Source organism: Dermacentor variabilis, chromosome 2 (genome assembly GCF_050947875.1).
Source record: "Dermacentor variabilis isolate Ectoservices chromosome 2, ASM5094787v1, whole genome shotgun sequence".
In the NCBI taxonomy this organism is placed as follows: domain Eukaryota; kingdom Metazoa; phylum Arthropoda; class Arachnida; order Ixodida; family Ixodidae; genus Dermacentor; species Dermacentor variabilis.
The window spans coordinates 26,873,003-26,899,406 of NC_134569.1; the positions used below are offsets into that span (position 1 = coordinate 26,873,003).

The 26,404-nt window shown below is 45.2% G+C and overlaps 1 pseudogene; it reads left to right on the top strand.

The window, feature by feature from the left end:
* LOC142570275 (oxytocin receptor pseudogene) lies at nucleotides 1-26,404 on the top strand (annotated as a pseudogene).

The following is a 26,404-nucleotide window of genomic DNA, read 5'->3' on the forward strand; positions in this document are numbered from 1 at the left end:
ATGGAATTGGTGGTGAACCAGGAGGCACCATTCTCAACGCCACCTGCGCAGCCTTCTACGGACAGCATTGCGGAGCCGGTCAATGCCACAACGTGGGCTGGCAGTCGCGACGAATCGCTGGCGCACGTGGAGCTCGGCGTGCTCGCTTTGATCTTCACGTTCACCGTGACCGGCAACGGCTGCGTTCTAGCTGCCTTGGCAGCGCGGCGCTCGAAGATGACGAGAATGTACTACTTCCTACTGCAGCTCTGCGTTTGCGACTTGACCACTGCGTTCTTGACGGTGCTGCCACAACTCGGTTGGGACGCGACTTACCGTTTTAGGGGTGGAAATATTGCCTGCAAATTTGTGAAGTTTGGACAGCTTCTGGGACCGTACCTATCCTCTTATGTCCTTGTCGTGACGGCAATAGACCGTTACCAGGCCATCTGTTTCCCCCTCTCTAACTGCTCCTGGACGCCTACAAAGTCCAAGCTACTCATCTCCGTCGCCTGGATCGTGGCGCTTTTGTGCTGCGTGCCGCAGCTATTTATCTTCAGCTACCACGAAATTTCGCCTGGCGTTCACGACTGCTGGGGTACGTACGTCGAGCCATGGGGCCTACGTGCATATGTCACCTGGTACGGAGTCTCCGTCTTTTTCGTGCCATTGCTGGTGCTGACTTTCACGTATGTCGCGATATGCCGCACCATCTGGAGGAACGTGTACCTCAAGCGGCGTAATTCTGAAGCTGAAGCGGCATGCATGGTTGGACGCGCCTATCGCTTCAAGGGGGCCTCGGCCAGCTGTGGCACGCCGTACGTCAGTCCGCACAAAGCGAAGACAGCGAGCTTTATGGGTCCCCGGAGCCATTCTGTGCGCGGCTTGTCCCGGGCCAAGATAAAAACCGTCAAGATAACGGTTGTGGTTATACTGCTGTACATCGTCTGCTCATCGCCCTTCATCTGCGTGCAGATGTGGATGCACTGGAGCCCCGAGATTGACTATGGCAATTCATGGACCAGTGAGTAACGCACAATTATTTGCGGACATTTGTGTGGTTAAATGTGGAGCGTAAAAAGTGATGTATAGAGTGAATAGAAAGAAGGCTATATAGGTTTTTGATTCTGCAGCGATTATATTAAGAAAAACGTGAAATATATTTTTCTATGCCTACTCGTTTTCAGATGATCGGCGTACCAGCGTACGTAATTCTCTAAATTGTATCAAAAGCAAACGGAAGCTGCTTTCAATACGCAAATGGAAGCTCCCATTCCTAATGTGGTTTTCCTTCGCTAAGATTTATTCGTTTACCGTTCTTGTTGTACCTATATTAAACCTGGGGCTTATATTACCTGGGGGTTGTTAGGTGGGCTTCCAAGACTGCAGTTTATGGTTAGGTCTCCCACAGGACTCCAGTATTAGAAACATAAACAACGGCATCAGCTAGACAGACATAATGGAGCGGAGCCTGCCCGCTTCCGGCCACACCCACCGCACTTTCTGCCCCATTTGTCCTCTCCGTGGTGAGTGACTGATCCTTCCTTCGTATAACACCGGCCGCAGATCTTGGTCATTAACTTGGCGTAGGTGTTTAGTGTAGCTACGTGCAGTGTAGCTCTCAATATCGAGGGAAGAAAGCACTGTTCCCAACATGAACCTGTCACACGGTGGATGGCGGCCTTCGAATGCCATCGCTTCAGGCAGTAAACGTAATCAGAAATGGCAGTAGCGGTGGCCGGCGTCGGGAATTTGTTGTGGGGTATGTCGACATCGAATGCCAGCGAGAGAACTGCCAGAACCGCAGCCTGTCCCACAGCGCCGAAGCGCCCGTATGACTGAATGAAAATGTGTTGTTAAGAAACGGGATGGCTGTTTAACCTTACAAGATGCAGGGATTCAGGTAAGGAGAACACACGCGACGGTGGATGCCCACCTCAGTTGCAAGGTCCCAGGTAGAAAGCAACGTCTCGTGGTCTAGATTGTATTGCGATGACCCAGTCTTATAACGGTGTGATACTTGGCCGCAGTTATCTCTGCTTTAGGTCTTGGTATCTGAAGCAGTTCCACAGCAACTGCCTGGCGGTAGGATGCGCGCCAATTGTGCGCGATGGGCACAACACTGGATCGGCGGTTTCTTCCTATTCTAGTCAACTTCTATGGCTGTGAGAAGACAGCATCTCTTAAATGTACTCCCATTAAGATATACGTCCCGGAGGATTCCCCTTTCACGAAGGCGATCTGATGGAGCGGAAAGCAAACAGTACAAGGAGAACCACGTATGTAAATGCGACGCAGAAACCTATGGTGGTGGATTTTATTCAGAATTTTCCGTTCTTTTGCCGCTGGTCATTCGAGTGCCTATATAGCCTAGTATACTCGTGCTTATTTGGTCCCCATCTGATGGCTTAGGCTTTCCGTAATAAGAATATTTCGCCCTGCGCCTGCTTAGAGCTGGCTTATGCCGGTCTATATACTTCTAGCTCGCTGAACGCTTCACTTTCCGCTCTGCTCTTGCTGCGTGGAAATAGTTAAGGTTGCCTACTTCCCTAAAAAAATCTAACATAGCGAGTCTGCCGAGTTGAGAGCAGAGAGAGCAGATTGTCCCTTGCGGACAAGATGCTTGATATTATGCTACCACAAGGTTAAAGAGAGGCCGATGTACAAGGTATTCCAGTGAGGGCTACTATCTGTAAAGGTGTTCAAAGTAAATTATGGAAAACAATCCCAGTTTTTGTTTCGCTTGAGTCGTAAGAGCGGCCGACACCAGACAATGTGCGATAATCATTACGCGCTCCTTAATTAAGAAAGATCATTATTTAATTATTTCCTAGTCAGCGTAAATAACTGAATAGATAACTAATTGGTAACATAAGCGAACATACTGGAATATTCATCCTACGTAGCATTCTCCTTTATTGACAAAAACAGATTTTGCGGGGAGAGGAATTAAAGGAAACCAATGCACAAAGACCGCTGATTTGCAAGCTATTATCTGGAGACTCGCGCTAGCCTCGGCATTCGTATTCAGTGGTTATGTCCCTCACAGACATTTATTTCCCGGTTTCAATATGGGCACTATGTAGCTTGTGAAGTTAGTTTTCAATATTTGATTCATAGAGATTTTTTGTGTTCTTCTTTATCTACAATATTGATAGTGTCAAGTGTATGTCTACACCCTGCATTACCTGTATGTGCTCTTTATCATGGGCTGCGCCTAGTTTCTTGAGCTGAATAAGGGTCTGCCTATCTGCTGCTTCACAAATGAACGAAATTATTGTTTCTATAGCAATAATATTGGTGTATGACATCGCATTCTTGATATTTCATTCAATGTTCGATTAACTGATTTTGAAATCTATAGCCTTCTGCGTGGCAAGCTATCTCTGCATCTGCGTCTTAAGAGATATATGGAGTTGACTGGCATATTGCTTCTGACAGTCATAAATACCGGCAATGTATTCGTATTTGTTCCCAATTTCGTCTGTTCATATGTCAGCTTATTCCTGGAATTATACTTAAAAGCGTGGTTATGTAATCTGTATTTCGTTCCAAGAACAGAAATGACGTGTAACGATGAATTATTAAATTAATAAAGGAAGGTGAAGTGACATACTTCAGATATTTAATAGTTTACAGCCAAACACGGTGCAGTCACTCGAAATTAATTAGAACGCATACAAAAATAAAATGTGACATTCTTCATAGTGATGCCTATACAAAAATGAAAGCCAGTCTTCTAGTGCTTACAAACCTTTCACAAGCACTACAGATTAACGCTAATATTGTCTGCCCTAAATATCAGCGCTCGCCTTACATATCTTCATTCATATTCTTGATCACGATGCCTTCATAGGACTTGCGAAAAAATGAAGCTTCCCGTTTACTCACGCATCGTTTGATGCAGGACTCATTGCCATCTTAACGCCATCCTCGTGCTGTCGTCGTTCAAGCCATCGTCTCTATGACGTCTGTGCCGTCTTCACCACGTATTCGTCGTTATCACCGTCGCTTGTCATCCTGTGATGACGTCATCTTCATCACCATTTTCTTGCCATTGTCGCCGGTCTCTCCGACCCAGCTGATACAGTTCCGCGTCGCAGTTCCGATTTTATGTAAATAAAAGAAAAGAATGGTGCGGCTGAGTAGACAGCTTCAACCAACTCAGCCAAGGTAACGAAAAATTGAAAAGGAGAACAGACGCGTGGGCAGCGAGTGCTGGCCTAAGCGTTCTTGCGCTCGGGCTGACGCTTCCCTCATTTTCGTTTGACCTGCCACTCTTTTTTTTTTCTCGTTAGGTTGCCTTCGCATATTTCTAAAAAAAAAAGTGGGATGCCGCAACCCTAATGCTGGAGCTTAAACTGAGCATGTTTCTAAAGTGCTTTTCTATTACTGGCTTAGGATAAAGAGCAGGCCATGCATGAAACATGGATTACATTTGCGGAAGCGGTGGAAAGTTGGTTTTCCGCTAGATTGATCTCCGCTTTGCAACAAAAAAAGAACCTAAGATGGATAACTCTCGTTCAGTTTCGAAACTGAAATAATACCCGGCAAGAAGGAAGAGGATGAATGGTTAATAACCTAAGTGCTCATCGAACAAAGATACATAAGTACTAATCAAGCTTGTTAAAAACAAATGGCGAGGCGTTCAAAATAACGTTGCATAGAAAAAAATGTTATTCTACCTACTTCTGCGTGCTGTATTCCGTCAGTCTCTTCGGTGTGACAGGTTTCAAGGGAAGTGTAATGCCTAATGCATTCCGAAAGATGTTCTTCACAGCATTCTATAGCGTAATGTGTACATTCAGCTCTTTTGCCAGGAACCCAGAGGTAACATGTAGTAACTGGTAAGCTATAAGCGAGCCGTAAGTCGTCGTGTACAAAACATAATGCATGAAAGGAGATTGAATCAAGTTTCGTGCTGCGTATTAATTGGGAAGTGTACTTCAACTACACGAGTGCGGACCCCCAAAAAGAAAACATAAAGGACTGTTGCCAAAAGAAAACCTTATTTTTCAATTGGGAAACTAAATCACCTATAGTTCCCTTTGGCACGATCTCCATTGGAGCCAATACATCTGTAACTCCTCAATTTACATGCTATTGAGTGGCTTCTGCGAAGTTGTTTTCACTTCTAGCACATGGCGAGTCTTCTTTTTGTGTTTTCTTCTTTAATGTAAAATACAGGGGAAAGAACCAAATAGAGCTTGGCACGATTAAAAGGATGGATGAAGAACACCGGCTCACCCCTGAGGTGGCAAATATGTCAACTACAAAGCAGTGTGAGCTGGGGCGCTGTTGGGATGCGGATACCGGCGACGGTCTTACATATTCTCCGAAGCAATCGGTCTTCTTTAATTAGCTTCACCGCAATAAGACATTATATGCAACGAAGCTTTTATTTAGCATTGTGTGCACATAAGTTGTGCAGTGAAATATACTAAGACTGTAAATGAGCCAGTGGCCTGGGACGTAGTATATATATATATATATATATATATATATATATATATATATATATATATATATATATATATATATATATATATATATATATATATATATATATATATATATATATATATATAAGTTATAGACCCTTTTGCTATAATCCCGTGCATGCCGTCATGTTTGATTACATGGTCACGTGTCCATTGCTTACTCAGCTGCCTCCGGGCTGTGACTCAGCAAACCTCTGTTTCGGCGGAAATCGTAGACGATGACTGGGTGTACGACACGAAGCTTTGACCAGAGCTTCGGAAGACATGTAAGCGCTTTTGGAGCTCATCACACCTTGTCCAAACGCCGCGAGCAGTGTGTGCGATGCTTGTACTGAATGCGGGGCAAGAAATTTATTCTAAGAGCCTGTCGAAACACTCCGCTTTTGAATTAAATCAGGATCAGTGTGAATTGTTTCCAGCGCACAAGGCTTGGAACGTAAATTTTCTGTACTTGGCATTACCTTGTAGCAAAGGCGTATTACCGATCGACACGAAATGTTCAGCGTCCAAAATTGCTGTGTTATCGGCGTCGTCGCCGTCACCTATGCTTCGGCTCATTGATTCGAGTGCGCGTCCATTCGCTTAGTCTTGTTAAGTTGGCGATAGAGTTGGCGTAAGTTCGCATGTGAATTGTGGTGGATGCGTAGACATGTGCAGATAACGTGTGGTAAACTTACTATGCCAGGAAGCGGCGCTACTTCCTTTGTCCCTGTGTGAGGAGTGATACTCACTCTTGTCGACGTTCCAGTGGTCCTTTCTTTAGACGTTAGCAAATACAACGCTAGCGGACTGCGTAACTTTTATCCTCGAGGAAAGCCGTGCATCGCGAAAGGCCCGAAGTACAAGCAGTCGCGGACTACTTTTGCAGCCAACTACTGCACGCGTCTTCCATTTGCTATTCCACATTTTGCAGCACCAATGAAGCACAGTGCGTTAGCGATCACCCAGTTGCATTTCCTGTAGCTGATTGCACAGTAGCAGGACAGAAGTGGTGATGATTTCGTATGCGTCCGCTCGCTTTCGTTGAGGCAACTGGCGGTGCGCCGCCAACAGTGCCATCTCGTTCCGACAGAGCTAACTGCTCCTATAAAAGGGTGACCTGTACACGTGCGCACACTTATGTCCGGTAACAGCACCAGTAGCGAGGCCTCTGGTAAGTGTACCGGCAGGCCTCCAGAAAAAAAATATGGGGCTTTACGTGCCAAAACCACGATCTGATTGTGAGGCACGCCGTAGTGAGAGAAGCCGCAAATTTTGACCACCTGGGGTTCATAAACGTTCACCTAAATCTAAGTACACGGGTCTTTTCCCATTTCGCCCCCATCGCAATGCGAGGCCTTCAGAGCTGTTCTTCAGGAAGGCGCAGTGATACGAGCCCTTCTCTTTTATTTTTTCGCCTTTGCGTGCCCCGTGCGCACCACCCCTTATGTGTCAACTGTAACCGGCTCTAGCGAATGCGAATGGAGGAAGCCTCAATCTATTCTTGGAGACAGGTTTAGAACTTCATGAAGCCTAGGACGGACTATAACACCAAGAATTCTAACATTTCTTAGCAGGAAATGTAAATCCGTTTGGGGAGAAACGGCCAGAAAGTTCCAGAAGCTGGTGCATTTACGGTTCTCGTTCTGCGAGGGGAGACAACGCGCGTGCGCTTGTATAATTAAGGAACACATACTAGGCCTCCGGTAGTGTTTCACATACAGGATGTGCAAGGGGGGTGAAACAAGCAGCTAAATCGCCAGTCACGCGATAAACAGCCCTGAGGGCCTAGCAGCCGGCTTATTAGACGTCTCAGTGTTCGTACCGTGACCTGTGACAAAATGCGCTCGCGTGAAGGATTAAGGAACCCTAACAAATCTGAGCCCTCAATAAATACAAAAATTAAATCTAAATGCTTAGGTATAGTGATACGGGCTACCTGTATGCAGTTAATTCACCTCTGATTTCTGCGCTTACACACTGCTCGTGAGTGATGTAACAAAAGTTGAATAGCCTCCCAAGTTTTCTCTTCCTTCCGCCGTGCTTCACCAGCTTGTACATCGGCGGTGTAAAAAAAACGAACTTACAAAGCGTGACATGAGTTTTAAGGTTGGCTTCTGCCATGCCTCAGAGGAGCGGCGGCTAAGCCAGGTGCACGGGGAAAAACAATCGCGCATGTAGTTGTAGTATGATTCATAAAAGTGCTCGAAATTCCTATTAAGCATGAAACGCTTTTAGCTCCCGTTGTCGGCGACCTTCAGGTGATCTTAAGCCAAAAGCCAGAGCCGTTATTCGGGCACTCAGACAAGAACATCCGGAGAAGCTGCGAGAACAAAACGAGATCATGCGGGTAATTACCAGTCAAGACTGCATTACATACGCTAGGTATTTCCCAAACAACTTACGAAAAATATTGCTTCTGAGTTCTTCGAAATAGTTGTTCATAATGTCACGCAAGCTGCGACTTCTAGTACGCTGAAGATTTATTCGTTATTTCCAATAGCGACGTCCAAAAGGCAGATACAGGGCACTATACACGTTATTATCATCTTTTGGCGCTGAGACAGTGCCCTGTGCTCTTTTACTAAACACAAATGATGTAGGTAGAGTTGCATTTAGCACTTACTATTCAGAAGAGAGTAGACAATTCGCACTACTTTACGCTATTAGCACAGAATTTTCAACTGCTCGTTATTTATTTCTTTTGACCGCTGCATATAATTAGTTAACCGCTGCGTCCAAGACATATATAGAAAGCTTGGCTTTAAAAAAAGATGTAAGACGAATTTATTGCCGGCATGTTTTAGGCCATGCGACGTTCTGCGCACATTATGAATCACCGAAAACCCGCATTTCTAGTTCTTTTTCGCTGCACTAGTGCTCTCATTACCTCGCTTGACGAATGTAAGAAGTGATTTACAAGAGCCACTCATCATTTCGTGCCTGTACTTTGTGGCAGTTAGTATGTCATGGCTAATAGTTACGCTCCCTACATTTTTAAATCTGGCGTCCCTTAAGGTTCCCCCCCCCCCGAGTATTAGATCTATTACTGTTCTCTATTTACATGAACAATATTTCAGATTACATGACCTCTCTTATAGGGCTATTTGCAGATGACTGTTTTATCTGTGGCCAAATAAACAGCCATAACGTGACACAATTTGCAAATTATGCAGCAAAGGGTTAAAGACGCTTATCGTCAGTAAATGCAAGTACATGATATTTTCGAAAAGCAGTGATACCCGAATATCTAAACACCACAGAACTAATGACATTGGAGTGGAGTGGAGTGGCGTGGCTGCATACAAATATCTCGGAGCAGCTTACATGTCTTATGATGTGTTATGGCACCCTCACATTGACGACACAGCGAATAACACAAGCCGCTCCTTTGGTTATTTTCGACGCACTTTTTCTCAATTTATACAGCACCTAAAATTCGTATTATATTAAAAATTCGTTCGTCCGAAGCTTTAATATTCGTGTGCAATTTGGGATCGGGATCATCGCACTCCATCAAATCCATAGAACTTTCTCAGAATCAATAATTCCGTGAATTTGTGTCCAGCTGTTCCCGTACCACCAGTATCTCACAGATGCAATCGGCGCCTAATCTTTCTAAGCTTCAAATTCGGTGGACGTATTCTCGCCTCTGTTTACTCTAAAGTGTTTCATCACCGCTCCTTGAACCAGTAACGTATTTTGCAGCCAATATACGTTTCACCCTGTATCGATTACTGCAGCAAGGTAGCCGTTCGTCGATGTCGCGCTGTGCAAAATTTGTGCTGGGTGGAAACACCTCCTCTTTTCTATCGCCACGACAGCCGTGCGTCGTCATTTAGGACCGCTGTAACGGACCATCTTTAAAACAACTTCTTGCTTTTTTCTCTTTTTCTTTTGTTGTGTCTACTTGTTTAGGTCCTTATCCTTATAAGCTAGAATGTCGCAGGGCTTTTTTTTTGCCTTTTTATTTCTCTGGCGATTGTTTGCAAGCTGTGTATCCACTCCGTCCGGTTCACCCATCCAGTTCTGAGAGTATGATAATAAATAAATAAATATATATATTATATATATATATATATATAAGAAATTGTTCTAGCGGATCCCTAACACTTACATCTACCGATTAAAAGCGAGATTTTATAAGTTTTACACATAGAGCTAACTGCGCAATGCCATTCTTATTAAGCTTGAAGTGGCCTGAATTATATTAGTAGGGCACTATACTTCGGTCTGGAGGCCACAATAAAACAAAATAAATAAATAAAAGTAGTTTCTTCGACCTTGAATGATGCTGTCAGCACACTTGATGCTCAGTGAACTTAAAGGGGTGGGCGGTTACTACAACAGAATGTAATTCAAGACTCGGTTGACTTTTACAGCGAAGCTATACATGGCTAGCTGAAATTTCCGCCCGCCCGTCCGTCCGTCTGTCGCCTGTACGCCGAAAACTCCTCCAGTACAACTCCATGCGCACGCACACAGAAAGAGAGAGAGAGAGAAAGAGAGGCGCGCGATTGGCTGCGCCAGTAGGGACGCCGTTGCTCTCCGGCGCAGCCGATCACACGCGCAGCAGTTTCTCTCCGGCATACGTACTCTGAGGAGCAGGCAGCTTTCAATCACCAACGCCGCGAACAGGACCGGGAACGAGCTCGTCTACGCCGTGCCGATTATGCAGCCCGGGCACAAGAAAAGGCTCTTGCAGCCGAGCGCAAACAGCAACTGTGTACCGAAGATCCGGCAGCCTACCAAACCGTCGTTTACTGAACCGTCGGGATTAACCCAGTGATAAACACCGGGTCGTATGTTCCAGCTTCGCGGATTAACCATCTGTACGGAGTGTTTGTGAGGTCATTGTTTTTAAAAAATGAGAAAAGATTACCTTTTGAGAAAGGCAAGATGGGAGCGAGCGAATGTTGATTGTCATTATAGCCCCACAACGGATTATAAGAGAACAATATCAGCAAGACAACAACAGCTTAATAAACAAAAAATAATATAGCTATTTCCGAGTTCTATAATAATTAAGTGAGACTTCACTATGGTTATGTGATATGCCTCCATGCCGCTCTCTCTCGTTTTGCGACGTGCTTCCGCTGAAATTATTGTCACTTGGCAAAATAGCATGAATTTGGCAGTTTTTGTCGTGTTTAGGTGTTTGATTTTCAATAAAAATTTAGTTGTAAGAGCATCGCATGTTCCATGGTTCATTCATACATGTTCTAGCCTTGTCGCGCTACCCAAGTAGCAGTTACCATTTCTGCGTGTAATAAATAACTAACTGACTAAATTAGCTATGAAAAATGGAAGCTTGAGCACGCAGCCAACGTTTCGACAAGGGCCCTAGTATTCGCCAGTAAAACAACATGCGGACTTATATCCGTCAGAGCAACAGTCGCCCTAACAAAAACAGTTGTAATTTGTGTTGCGCTGACGAAACTTAAAATGCCCACGTCACGTCGCCAAAGCTGAACCCGCCTCAATACGCTACACACATACCGCCATAGCCCATACGACAAATTTCCCCGCCTTATATTCTAAGAAGCGGCCTCGCTAAAAATTCAAATTGCACAGCGAAGAGCGCGGTGGCAACAACGTGCCATTTTGTAATTTATTTATGGGGCAACCTCCATATCAAATCGGCACCTTCATATCATATCATATCATATCATGTCATATCATATCAAATCGGGCAACCTCCATATCAAACCTCAAGAATCAAATCGGCCTGCGTGGCAGGTAGTGCAAGCGCACTGCAAGCCCTCCATTTTTGTTCATGTAATCTAAACCTAGCTAAGCAGTGTTGAATGTCAGCACAGCGCAGCTGACAGCTCCACCTCATTGTTTCTCCCTAAAACGGACAAAATATTCATCCTTCCCAGTCTCCTTACTCCCGCAATGAGGAAGGCAATACCGGGTGTTTCAGCAAATACATTGAAATGTTTCGAATAATTGCCTCTGACAGACAGCATAATTATGTTCCACGAGCTGGTCTACTCGAAGAGGCGGACATTACTGTCACGAAAAATTGAGATACATAATCGACTAATTAACAAAAATTCTAACCGGGGAGTTCGCAAAGTGTGTCCACTTAGAACGAATTGTCTGAATGTACACACCAGTTTCTAGATATTAATTCCCGTACTTAGCGGCGAAAGGAATTGGCGTCCCCGTCACTATTGAGCTTAAGTGCATAAAACGACGTTTTTGTAAGAAAGAAAGTGGAACGACAGTGCATTCTTACCGCAAGTTTGACGGCGCATACCTCGTAAATCGTGTCATCCACACAATTATCTTCAAGTGTTTATCCTTGCAGGTCTCACAGGCTAGAATTTGTAAAATGCAGTATGTGCCACAGGGTAATTAGTAATAAACATAATTAGTGATTTTTGTTAATTAGTCGATTATGCATGCCCGCCTCTTCGAGCATACCAGCTCATGGCCTAGAAAGCTGCTATTTGACGGAGGTACTTTTTTTTTAATCTCTGAAAGTGTTCCGTGAAACACCCTGTAGGAATGCTGAATCAGAGAGCGGCACGACGCATAGGAGCCGCATTCGCCAGGTGACTAACTGTCGGAGACGCGCCCCTGCCCCTCCCAGCCGTGTGCGCGAGGACTACAGTATATTGCAGCACTTATTCTCTCGAGAGCCAGCAGCGACAGAAGGGAGGTGCTGACAAAGATCGTCTTTTTCAGATCCAGGGACACTTGTGCACCGAAACCCGAGCCATTGTCTGAACAAGCACTGCAACATGTCCTGCCTTGCGCTAGTTAGGGGCAAATACGTGATCGAAGAATTATTGAACGTCCCATTTGTGCAGTGTTTGGACAGCGGCGGTAGGGCGACAATCCTTCCTAGAGCCTGGTTTCTTGCTGCAGGTTTCTGTTTGCGTCTTCGCGAAAGCAAGACCGAAAGACGGAAAGAAGTGTTTTCGGAGTGCTGACAGTGATGTATACACCAGAGAGACAGGAGCTTAAATAAAAAATGACGTGCGCAGTTGGATCAGACATGAGAGATCAGGATCCAATCAGGCTTCACCCAAATGTAGACCTGAACTGTAGCCCTTTGTTATAGGAACTTTGGCAGTTGTATCGGCAGCGTCGCCGAATCAACCTACACTACGGTTCATTAGTCAAAAAAGTGAGGCGCGCAGACAGGACACAAGAGAAGAGAAGTGGACAAAACGAACGCCGTCGTTCGCGTTGTCCACTTCTCTTCTCTTGTGTCCTGTCTGCACGCCTCACCTTCTTTTGCATAATGAATCCTTACCAACTAGCTCAGCTTTCTGTCGTTCTAAGCTACAATACGTTAATGTCAGGGACGCTGCGGGGTGCCATTTTCTATGTTCAGTGCGTAATAGCCTTATTGTAGCTTTCGGTGCTCCGTAATAGCAAAGTTTCTCTTGCGCAGAAGAGAAATATTTTATCAGCAGTGAAAATCGTTCGCGTTTCTAACATTTGTTATAAGAGCATTCCAACAAAAACATCAAGTGAGCATCGAAGCTTGTGCACGGTAGCCAGTATAGGGGATGCGAGTTCTCCTGCGTGAGCTAACTGGCGGTGATTCGGCGCCATGCATTACGCGTGAGAACATGTACCAGCTGCTACGTTGCGCACACTTATGCAGCAGCTCGAGCTGTCAGGCTCTCTTTTGTCTCTGCCTGGAATAAAGAGTCAAGCTATGAAAAAGCCGGACGGGCTGCACATAGAGCCGGCCTTCAAGGAAGCACTAATTGGTGTTGTGCGGAGCATGGTGGCCATGACGTATTACCAGCTCCAGTGATTGCTTCCGACACCTGCAGTACAAAGTCATGACCTTTTAAATCAGCTTCTGTCACTCGAAAGACGGAATCATTGGATTGTGCGATTTGGACACCACCCATACGCAGGCTTTAAGCGCGCCGAAGTGAACACGTGTTTTAGTTGATACTTGGGCACACCACAGACAAAAAAGAAACAAACTGATGTTACGAAAGAATGCGAGACTTACTGAGCAGGTTAGAATGACAGCCCCGCAAATTGGACGACACACCAAAGAGAATAACATCGAGCAAGCACTGAACTAACCACTGGCAGTTCCCCGTACAACGTGGATTGGTGCAATATTGTGCATCCAGTCAATGTGACCGATTTCTAGTTAATAGAGGGTATGAAATTAATTTTGTTGGTAATAAACGCTTAGTTCACAATATTTGCTCTCACTGATTTTTCTCGAGGCAGCATCATCTTTAGTTCAACGAAAAGTAACGAATAAGAGAATTTTAGGGAAGCGTGTGTTTAAAGTTTATCGTCGTTTGCTCGAAGAAAGCAATTCGCGCTTGCAAGAATTTCACATTCTATATGTGAGTCAAGAATTACCACTATTAGCAATACATTCGCTCCCGAGTCCCTTAAGAGGGCCTGAGGCCCTCCGCGCCAACTACGATTTCCTTAGTAAAGCACAGATGAAGAGTAGAGATGCTCCTAGTTCCCAAGCGCGGAATATATTTGAGTAATACTTGCTGCATTTAAAGCTGAATCACACTGATTGTAGAAAACTGACTTTTCATTTAGAGCCGAGACAGACAAATAAAAAGAAGTTAACCACCAAGCTTAGGTCTTTGGCAGTTTAGACCAACGACAGACAACACAATTCTATATATTGTATCTCTTAAACTGTTTAAAGCCAAAAAATGCGATCTAATAATTTACAGCTTGCTACCTAAAAATTATTTCATTGCTTACGAATGCTTCGAAAGCCGTATTCACAAGTTATTCATATATACTGAGGTGGCTGCATAAGGATTGCCACGTTTTAGTAACGGAGAAGAACAAGAGACATTACGAAAGATGTGAGTTGATAATGTAACTATTAATTGGGCGTCCTGTGCATATATACGTGTCACCGTAAATTTCAGAGCAGTCGATGTTACTCACTAGAACAATGTTGCACGCTACGCCACCTCAACTCTGAACGAGTCTGTTCCGGCTATTCTCAATATCCTTCTTGTTAGTGCCCTTGAATGACCTTCTTGTAAGGCACTGTTCTGTACTTGAACAAACTCCAAGGTATATGTTCCTATCCTTTCCTTGTTACCTAATATTTCTAGCATTTCAAATAAGAAGCGCGATAAATATTCTCCACGCATTTTTTTGGCTTCAATATCTGTTGACTACAGGTAGCTGTTATTTGAGCTCCTCGATTCTCTTGATTCTCCTCGTTGATTTCCTAGTATGGGATATTTTACCCAAGTAAGAGAAAAAGAGAAGTCATAAAGGAGAGGCCGGAAAGTTAGCCCGGCTGATCCCGGTAGGATATTCTGCACTGGAGAAGGGGGAAAGGGGACCTAAAGACCGATCGAACTCCATAGTATGCTTGAACACACACACACACGCACGCACAATGAACGGCGCAGAGAATATGCAGAATTTGGGCAACGTTTCGCCGAGAACTCTGGATCCGCAGGGCACGTGTGATATCGCCGACTGCATGCAGCCACATCCAAAGGCTAAATTCGGGAGTTCTGGTGCAACTCATGCTTAGCTTCGCGGTGTATTTGTACTCAACCCCGTGCCGTAGCGCAAAATGCGCAGCAATGTACTCAGAAAGAAGGTTAGAGTGACTGTCGTTCCTTCGTACTAGCCACCGTCTCTGATCAACCGCTTGCGCCATCGAATGCTGCCTGGGCAGCTTTTTCGGTTGACCGAACGGCTAACTTCGGTGCCCGTTATTGCTTCCCCACAGAAGAGTGTACGCTCACAACCCACTTAGCCGGAATCCTCGTACGTCACCGGCGCAATCGGTGGCAGCGTGATGGACGAAAAACCACTCAATCAACTGTGTTCCTTACGTCATACGCACGACGTGCCTGGGCCCAAATGTACGGGTTCATTCAGGTTGGACGCGAAGGCCGAGACGGAGGCGTGCCGTGTCTCGTCCCACGCTTATCGCGCTCTTTTTTCAATCATCTCCTTTTTTTTTCATCGGCTTCTTCGCTTTTCATCAACTATCACTATGGAGCGTCTGGCACTACTCTTTTCATCGGGCACTGGGCACGTTGAAAGCCCGCTTTCTTCGGTTGTTTTTGCGTCACTCATGGAAGATGCTGCGTGGGCTGGTTTTGACACTCGGACGAGTTTATGTGGTGTTTGTGTCATACGATTTCCACGAACCCGTCCATGCAAATAAGATATATACAGTGCAAGAAAAACCTTTTCGACATCTCCTTGGACACTTGTTGGATAAATTCGACGATTTGCTAACGACCCTAAAGTTTCAGTGTATCGTTTCAATATTTATTGTTGTTGCGAAGACCAATCACGACACTTCAGTAAACAAATACCAACTGCTACCTCACAAATCACAATTTAATCACGCACGCAGTTGCCAGTTTCTCTAGCAAGCTGCTTGCTACAGCTTCTTCCCTTCTCTCTCTCTCTCTCTGCTTGCCTTTCTCGGCGTTTACTATGACAGCAGCTAAAGGTTGACTCTATTTTTTTTTTGTCCGTCCGTCTGTTGAGTTCTCTTATGCAGATGGCGACAATGGCTGTCACTGACGTTAGAGTGTCCTTGTCAAGCCATCTGCTCATCCGCATCGCCGTGACCTATAATAGCGCAGAAAAATAAAACTTTGTCTATCAGGTTCAGACAACGCTCGCGATTCCCACAATAAAGACCCAGCAATCGAGGTCCAACCTATATTACGGCATTTTCACGCACACAGTGGTAATCATAAAAGCTTATCTAAATAACACAAAGAAAAAGAGAAAATGGTAAGCAATCGTCTCCTAAAACAGATATCACACCCACCCACTTAAAGTGGCGAGTAATAGAAGAGAAAGCAGGAAAAGAAAGAAAAGGGGAAGGAGAACAACGCAACACAATCTAATTTCAAGCAGAGTACGAGCATTACAGACGGGAGTCTAGTCCCATGATTGAGAAGAAGAATAATTTGCGCATAATACTTGCAGAAAGCAAGCTGAAATAGATAAGAAAAGAAACTATATCTGCGACCTTAGAAGTCAAATGCGAACATGTCAAAATAAATGTGGTACTCTATACCATGACTGAACGTTGCCATTAAAACTTGCAAATAAGAAATCTTTCTGAGCACTAGAGTATTCGTTTTTACGTACAATATTAGGACCTCATAAAGGAAGCTAATCAAGCTCGCTGTTCTTTTTACCGCAGAAACCGATTCCAACTAGCACCAGCAAATTTCTAAATTTCAGCACCCCCGCCTGGTCTTCTGCAATCCTCGACTGCGCTTCCCTTCACTTAGCACTCATTCTGTAACCCTTGTGGTCCACCGTTTGTCTAACCTACGCTTCACATGACCTGCCCAACTCCGTGTTTTTCTCTTAATGTCAATTAGAATATCGGCTATCCCCGTTTGCTTTTTGGTCCATACCACTCTCTGCCTGTGTCTTAACCTTACGCCTAACATTCTGCGTCCCATCGCGCTTTTCGCGGTCCTTAATTTGTTCTCCAGCTTCTATTTCAGTTTCCATTTTTCCCTATATATTATACCGGTAGAATTCACTGATTGTGCACCTCTCTTTTTAATGATAATGGTAAGCCTCCCATCGGGACCTGACAATGTCTGTCGTATGCACTCCAACCCATGTTTATTCTTCTGTAACGTTCCTTCTCATGTTCAGGGTGCCCTGTAAGTAATTGACCGAGGTAAATATACACCTTCACAGACTCTAGAGGATGACTAGCAATCCTGAAAATTTTTTGCCTTGCTAGGCTATTCTTCCCCACTCTTACACTCTCTCTGTATAAGTCCTTATTCATTTGTTGAGACTCGTTAGGGTGGCTAGAATTGGGAGGTGTGAAGACCGCGGCGCCGCCGCCATTGCCTAGGGAGGCCCCGCTACGCGTTCCTCCCACTGGGGTAAAATTTGGCGCTTCCGTCGGGGGCGCGGGTAGGGTGGCTAGCGCGGGAGCGCCGTGTGCTTATCAGTCTCGTAGGCCACGGTGCAGTGCAAAGTAATTCTCGTGGTCGGTATAGTGCAGCTGTATTTTTTTCGCGTTTCCTAAATTTCGATCGCTTCACAACACAGCGAATCTAAGTGGCACAGAATGGGATGACGTGAAGGTCAGAGTGCGTGAGTGCTTCAGGTCTTGGGGCAAGCTTCGAGCGCACGAGGAGCGTGGGGCGAATAAAATCGTCTCCGACGCGATCCTCCTGCTCTCGAGGCCACTGTCCGGCGGGCCTGGTGTTGCTTCGGCTCTGGCCTCACTCCGAAAGGAACTTCGGATTCTCCTGCACCGACGCTGGGACGGCTTGAGGGCCACAGCCTGAGCAGAGCTGTGGAAAATGGAAGCGTGGTGCAGCAGAAATGTCCTACGTAAGCATATTTCAAGGAAGAACACAACTCTCTTTCCCTAATAGATCCAAGTGATGGTAGCATAGTCGACTCACCAGATGGAGTTCTTGCACTGGCGAGGCAGTTTTACATGACCTTGTGTGCCTCTCTAGTTGCCTCTCCAGCTGTATTTCCGTTTGCTTCACCAGCTGAGCCACCACAAGCGTGCGACTCAGCCATAGATGAGCACGAGCTATTTTCGGCCTTGAAGTCTATGAAGCGTAATCGCAGGCCAGGATCCGATGGTCTGACAGTCGAATTTTATGTTAAATTTTGGACACTGTTAGCGAAGCCGTTCATATCACTGGTGAACAGGCTACTCGGTGAAGGGACTTGGCGTCTCAACGAGAGGGGCTAATCACTCTACTTTGTAAGGACGAGTCGAGGAGCTCCGATCTGAGAGCATGGCATCCAATCACGCTTCTGAACTGCGATTATAAGCTCATAGCAAAGTGCCTGTGTACGCGACTCACAGCAGTGCTCAGCACTGTTTTGGGTCCATACCGGGCATGTATAGTGTCCAGGGGCGCTCTACTCAGCTTCACGGTTTAGCGGTGAGGGACTTTCTCCTGGAGGGAAATACCAGGAAACTTCCGGTATTCTTTGCTCCTTCGATCAGGAGAAGGCTTTCGGCATCATTAGCCATAGGTACCTTTTCCGTGTTCTGCAAGGGGCTGGTTTTAGTGTGGGTTTTCGGCAGATGGTCCAAGCTTTGTATTCTCGACCGACTTCTGCTGTTGTCATACGGGACCGCGTCTCGGGGGCTTCTGTATCCCTCAGCATGTCTATACATCGTCATTCAGACACTCGAGGACAGGTTCACTCGTGCATTTAGCACTACGCGACTGCACGCAAAAGTTGGGAAGAATTTTTGTTTTTAGCAGCCAATATGCCACAGATTGGCTGCAGGAGGCATTCCGCTGATCTAACTGGATCAGTTTCTAGGTTTTATTGTATAACACGTATTCACTTTTTCCTCAAAAGCTTAAATCAGTGTGTCATCCACAACAAAGCCAAGGAGGTTAAGCCCTGCGTTTTATAAGAATGTGATGTTATGCAATAACTGTGTTATTTCCAATAAACATGTATTAAGTCGCAAGCGCTTTGTACTTTCTAGAATTTCTTCACCACAATGCTGATATATTGCATGAACTTCCTCCATTTAAAGTAATGTTGCAATCCCAAATATGTGACTTATGTGCGGGCGACACATTCAAGGTTATTCCAATGCACTCGCCTTGCGCGGCAATTCCTATGAACTATATTTTCGGTAAGGCATAAGCGCGCTAATCTAGGCAAGAGGTGGTCGCAAAAACCGTTGCTGTGTCGGCTGCGTAGTCGGTGCTCGCTGTTCCCATGTGGAATGAGAGCAGCGAAATATCATTAAGTTCTCTCAGCATCTACAATGTAGAGAAAAAAGTCTGGTCACATTTTAACGAATTCAAACGCAAAAACTAAGCGCTACCAAATGATTTTCCCGCTCGGAGGTATGCAGACGCCCCGAGAAACTACGGCGCCCTAAACGGCGCCCCGGCCGGCAGCGCCGTCACGTGGCAGGAACGCGTTTTGGGGCCAGCTTCCGGAGGCCGGTCTTCACACCTCCCCATTCTAGCCACCCTAGACTCGTCCCCAGTGCTGCTGAACAGGACAATGTCGTCTGCAAACCAAAGGTTGCTGCGATATTCGCCGTTGATCCTTACTCCTAAGCCTTCCCAGTTTCATAGCTTGCATACTTCTTCCAAGCATGCATTGAAAAGCATTGGAGAGATTGTGTGTCCGTGTCTCACCCCTTTCTTTAAAGGTATCCTCCTACTTTTCTTGTGGAGAATTAAGGTAGTTGTAGAATCTCTGTGGATATTTTCCAAGATATTTACCTGAGCGTCCTGTACTCCTTGCTTACGTAATGCTTCTATAACTGCTGGTATCCCTACTGAATCAAAGTCATTTTCGTAATCAATGAAAGCTGTATAGAGAGGCTGATTGTACTCCCTGAAATCCTGGATTACCTGACTAATAAGATGGCTGCGATCCATTGTAGAGTATCCCTTCAAGAAGCCAACATGTTCCCTTGGCTGATTGATTTCCAAGGTTGCCCTTATTCTGTTGGATTATCTTGTTGAATATGTTACATAATGCTGGGAGTAAGCTAATAGGCCTATAATTGCTCAATTCTTTAACGTCCCCTTTTTGTTGATTAGTATAAGGTTGGCATTCTTCCAGTTCTCTGGGACCCCTGAAGTCGAAAGAGAATTCGTACAGAGGGCGGCCAGATTTTCAAGCATCATGTCTCCTCCATCTTCTATTAAATCGACTGTTATTCCATCTTCTCCTGCCGTTTTTCCCCGTTTTCTCTCTTGCAAGGCCCTTCTAACTTCATCGCTAGTTATAGGAGTCTCTGTAACCTGTTCATTACTACTTCGAATGAAGGTATCGTGGCTCTTCTGGATACTCTACAGGTCTGTATAGAATTCTTCCAATGCTTTAACTATAGCTTAGAGATTACTGATGTCTTTATTACTGATATCCTGATATTACTGATGTCCTGATATTACTGATGAGATTACTGATATCTTTCAATGCGAGTAGCCTTTACGGAAGCCTGCCTGGTCCTTTGGTTGACAGAAGTCTAAGGTGTTCCTGATTTTATTTGTGATTACCTTAATAAATACTTTGTAGGCAAAGGACAGTAAGCTGATCGGTCTATAATCTTTCGAGTCTTTGGCGTCCCCTTTCTTATGGATTGGGATTATAGTAGCGTTCTTACAACATTCTGGTACGCTCTAGGTCATGATGCATTGCGTATACAGGGTGGCCACTTCTTCTAGGACAATCTGCCCACCAAACTTAAACAAATCTGCTGTTACCTGATCCTCCCCAGCTGCCTTCCCCCTTTGCATATCTCCCAAGGCTTTCCTTACTTCTTCCGGCGTTACTTGTGGGATTTCAAATTCCTCTAGACTATTTTCTCTTCCATCATCTTCGTCGACGCCACTGGTACTGTATAAATCGCTATAGAACTCCTCACCCACTTGAACTATCTCATCCATATTAGTAATGATATTGCCGGCTTTGTCTCTTAGCGAATACATCTGATTCTTGCCTATTCCTAGTTTCTTCTTCGGTGCTTTTACGCTTCCTCCGTTCCTGAGAGCATGTTCAATTCTATCCATATTATACTTCCTTGTGTGAGCTGTCTTACGCTTGTTGGTTGACTTGGAAATTTCTGCCAGTTCTATTTTAGCTGTAGGGTTAGAGGCTTTCATACCTTGGCGTTTCTTGATCAGATCCTTCGTCCCCTGCGCTAGCTTACTGGTATCTTGTCTAACGGAGTTACCACCGACTTCTATTGCACACTCCTTAATGATGCCCATAAGATTGTCCTTCATTGCTTCAACAGTAAGGTCCACTTCCTGAGTTAAGGCCGAATACCTGTATTGTAGCTTGTTCCGGAATTCCTCTATTTTCCCTCTTAGCGCTAACTCATTGATCGGCTTCTTATGTACCAGTTTCTTCCGTTCCCTTCTCAAGTCCAGACTAATTCGAGTTCTTACCATCATATGGTCACTGCAGCGCATGTCACCGAGCACGTCTACATCTTGTATGATGCCAGGGTTAGCGCAGAGTATAAGGTCTATTTCATTTCTAGTCTCGCCATTCGGGTTCATCCACGTCCACTTTCGGCTATCCCGCTTGCGGAAGAACGTATTCATTATCCGCATATTATTCTGTTCTGCAAACTCTACTATAAACTCTCCCCTGTTATTCCTAGAGCCTATGCCATATTACCCCACTGACTTGTCTCCAGCCTGCTTCTTGCCTACCCTGCCATGGAAGTCGCCCATCAGTATAGTGTATTCTGTTTTGACTTTACCCATCGCTGATTCCACGTCTTCATAGAAGCTTCCGACTTCCTAGTCATCATGGCTGGATGTAGGGGCGTAAACCTGTACGACCTGCAACTTGTACCTGTTATTAAGTTTCGCAACAAGACCTGCCACCCTCTCGTTAATGCTATAGAATTCCTGTATGTTACCAGCTATATCCTTATTAATAAGGAATCCGATTCCTAGTTCTCGTCTCTCCGCTAAGTCCCGGTAGCACAAAACGTGCCCGCTTTTTAGCACTGCATATGCTTCTTTTGTCCTCCTAACTTCACTGAGACCTGCTATATCCAGTTTACTGCCCTCTAATTCCTCCAATAGCACTGCTAGACTCGCCTCAATAGATAACGTTCTAGCGTTAAACGTTGCCAGGTTCAGATTCCAATGGCGGCCTGACATGTATCTTGGCTTGTACTAGGCCAAATTTCTTCTCACTGATTTCATGCTGCGTGCATACTTTACTGCTTCCTCAGGCTTTCTTATGTTATAGGTTCGAAAATCCTTTATTTTCTCCTTGTTAATCAGTTTTGACAGTTCTGCGGATTCTGTCTGATCTCTTGAGTTTGACGCCTTCATTCTTTGTTGTTTCTTTATTAGGTCCTTCGTTACTTGGGAGAGCTTACCTTTTGGCTGCCTTGGTGCGTTACCTCCCACTTCAATTGCTGCTTCTGAAGCCAGCCTAGTTATGGTTTCCTTCATTATGTTTCTGTCAACTTCATCTTTCGGTTCTAAGGCTGCATATTTGTTACCAGCCTTAATTGGTCTGCTTTTACCCTTACCGTGTCTAGGTTGGCCTATTTCTTCTTGACCAATTTTACTCCTCTCTCTTCAAATCGAGGTGAATCCTTGCCCTCACTAACTTATGATCACTGCAATTTACCGTACCTAACACTTCGACATCCTACACTAGCTGGGATCGACAGAAAGTATGAAATCAATTTCATTTCTTGTTTCTCCATCAGGGCTTTTTTCCATGTCCACTTTATTTTTCCAAGGCGTCCTGAAGAAGGTGTTCATTATCCGCAGCCGCGAATTGTCCTGAAGAAGGTGTTCATTTCCGCGAATTGTACCAGCATTTCTCCTCGAGTGTTCCTAGAATCGACGCCGCAGTTTCTAATTGCTTGTTCAGCAGCCTGAGTTGTCTCCACTTCTGCATTGAATTCGCCCGTGATGCAGTATACTGATTTCGCACTTTTCTCAACGCTAATTCAACATCTTCGTAAAACTGATCTACTGCAAATACAACGAAGAAATAAAAAAAGATATCACAATTTTGTATGCACTGCACATACTGATTCATATAAACGAATAAAATTGATGCATTACACACTACCTTGAAACACGCCACCATTCATTTGGGAAACGCTTATAGACTTTGTAACCATTACTTCATTACGCAAGCGGTAGGCTCGTACATCACATTTGGCTGTTTGAGGTGCTGCAACAGTTAGAGTTTACGAAACTGCAATATCTCTTTTGGTTCAGAGCTGTCTATAAAACTGATCTATTTCATCATTATGATGACTGTACGTTGGAGCATAGGCTTTTACTACCTTTAATCTATACCTCTTAAGTTTTATTACGACTACTACTACCCTCACATTAATGTTGTAGAATTCGTAAATGTTGCCCGATATGTCCCTATGGATTAGGAATCCTACTCCGTACTGCTTCTCATCTGGAAGTCCTCTATAGCAAAGGACGTGGCGATTAGTCAGCACTGTAGAGGCCTCACCAGTTCTAAATTAACTAAAGCCAATGATAAAAAAGGAAAGATATCCCAAACAATGCCTGATGGTTCCTCAAAGAGCCCTGCTAAGCTAGCTTCACTCGAAAGAGTTCGGGTGTCAAATGTTGCCAGGGTCAGGAAGAAATAACACGACAGACACTGACCAAAAGAATTGCTAAAAATGAACAAATATTTAAGACGTCTCGGCTTCGCTACGGATGCCTTGTTCACATTGGGTTGAAGGATGGTCCTACACGCACTGCCTTGTTCACAATGGGTCGTACACGCGCTGCTTACGTCACGTGCTGAAACTTCCATGAACTTTCCTTCAACCCATTGTGAACAAGGCTTCCGTAGCGAAGCTGAAACATCTTGAAGATTTATTCATTTTTGGCATTTTTTTGTCGGTGTCTATTGTTTTATTGCGCCATGTTTTATCCCGACGAGATGGGCTTCCGTCGAACCCTTGACTTCGTTGCCAGGGTCAGTTTCTAAAGATTCTCACTGCGACTAATATACGCATTCATTTTAACGCACTTCTCTTCAGCCTGTTTTTACGCCTGAACAGCGCTACGCGCGGGTATCGTCAGTCATCCGTTCAATAGATAAACTTTGGCGGTATCCGGATACGGATAATCCGGATAATAAGGTTTCAATCCCGGAGCAGTCGGAAAATAGTCCAAATTTGGATGCGAATTTAGCATCTTCTTCCGATACCTTTATCGCTTTCTTCTTTTTCTTTACTTAACTTTTGTGGCTGGTAACACACACTATGCGTAGGCGGTGTCTAAACGCAGATTAAATACTTTGTGAACTTGACTCAATGCGTTCACGTTATTTCTTGAACGTTGGAGCTCTTTTGTGTATGGCTTCGTTAAGAGAATTTTTTTGTCTTCACTAGTTCAGTGGACCTGTGTTTCGCTCAAAATAAGGGGGCTAATGACCTGGCATTCATTTGCTCAATTTCATTAATTTATTTATCTCTTTATTCAGAATACCTTACAATACCTGAAAGTATACTGAAAAAGGGAGTGAGTGTGGGCTTACACATTTGTTAAAGAAATCAATGCAAACAATAAACATTCAGGGAATTCAAAGAAAGGATAAGGCAGTGGCGCACACTAAACGACGCTAGAACTTCATTAGGTCATCATTGAAACGTATCTGTATAGCGCTACCGGGACCACCGCCACCGACCACCGACCACCGTCCAGCGCCACCGGGACCACCGCCTTTCCGGGGCAGCCGCTCTGAGCGGCTGCCCCGGAAAGGCGGTGGTCCCGGGTTCGAATCCCGGACCAGGACGAATTTTCTTCAACTATGAGGCTTTTCTTTCGAGGAACCCGTATGGGTTTCCTTTGTAGCAATTGCTACGATTGGGTGGATGTCTGATTTTTCTCTTTATTTAAAACCAATACAACAAGAAAAGACAAGAAAATCTAAATCACATGTGGAAAATTCATTTCAGTCTTTATGCCGTGCGCAAATAATCCAACTCTCTCGCGGACAATGACAGTGACGGTTTGTTGATGCATTGGTCAGCGACCGAGAGGATGTGCTCCGTTTCTATTATTAGTCTTACACATTCGCGCTTAACTCTATCTATAATAGTGGTATCTTCTAGAAGTGGCCGACATGGCTGACATGGACGGTCATTAGGTCAATTTCGTCGACCTTCTACGGGCTCCTTTCTCTCTGCTTTCCATTGAAGCACTGTGCCCATTTCCTTTCTTCGCTTCGCAGACGCTGTCGTGACAATCCTGATGCTGCTCAACAGCCTGAACAGCTGCGTGAACCCGTGGATCTACCTGCTGTTCAACCGGAACCTGATGAACGCGCTCAGGTACCAGGTGTGCCGCTGTCCATCCAAGAACGTCAGCCCCGGTGTGGCCACGAGCGGAATGGTTCCCGAGCTAACAACCCAGGGAACAGAGGCCAACGTGACGCTCGTTCAGCAGCCGGCGCTCGTGGATTTCGAGTCCACCGGTGGTTGTAGGGGACAGCGTGTCTGCTGCCGTGCCAGAATGCTCGGCGGCAGCAATGGGGTCTCCTCGCGCGAGACCATCGCGATGGCACCCTTCGCTCTGCAGGCGGCGAGCCCCAGCGACGACCGCGGCGGACGATGTGTGCCGGATCGGTGAACATCGAGGGCGCAGTTCTTCATCACGTGATCATCAGTGGCCTACCCTCGTGGAATTTGAAGAAACTAGCACTTTAGCGTTCGCCAGTGTGTGCACGTGGAGATCACGGCGATCGCTACTTCGTGGTTTACTGTAAACAGGCCCGTTCGCGTCCGCAGCAGCATCAGTCATTTCACTCAGTCTAATACGAAAATGCGGGAACCGTCGGTTGTGTTTTGAACATACTAGATTACTGACGTGTTGTAACGCATAAGAATTGAACTACAGATTTCCACGGACTGGTGACGTCACATCGGCTTACTCATGATGACCAGGGATTGTTCCGTCGTAATGTGTGTGAAAACGTGTTTGCGTCAGTGTTAAATACAGATACAAGTGGCACTCTTCGTTTGAAAAGCAATGTCGCCGTGTCTGCGCTAGCGAGGCCTGTTTCATGAAATGTGTACACGGAACAAGAACAAAATAGTATTCCGTAGCCATGCTTGAGGACTACCTATTTGTCATACTAGAAGTGACACCTCCTTGTTTAATTACCTGCAAAGTATGAGCGTTGCACACTGTATTTTTAAGGTGAAACCCTTAGGTCTCTGTGTTGGCGGTGACCTTGGTGGCCGCCGACCCGGTGACAAACTGCGCCTTGACGAAAAATAGCCAGAGCCGCAAAAAGTAAAAACGCTTAAAAAATGCAGGAATTGACGTCACATTTCTCGGAGAGGTTCCTGTAAACAAATTAAATTAGTAGCTTCGAAAAGAAAATTTGGTGCATTTCGGTCTGGATCTGGTACAATATCTGGTACATTTCGGCCACGTCACAAGTGTATAAAATGAGCGCATTGACGA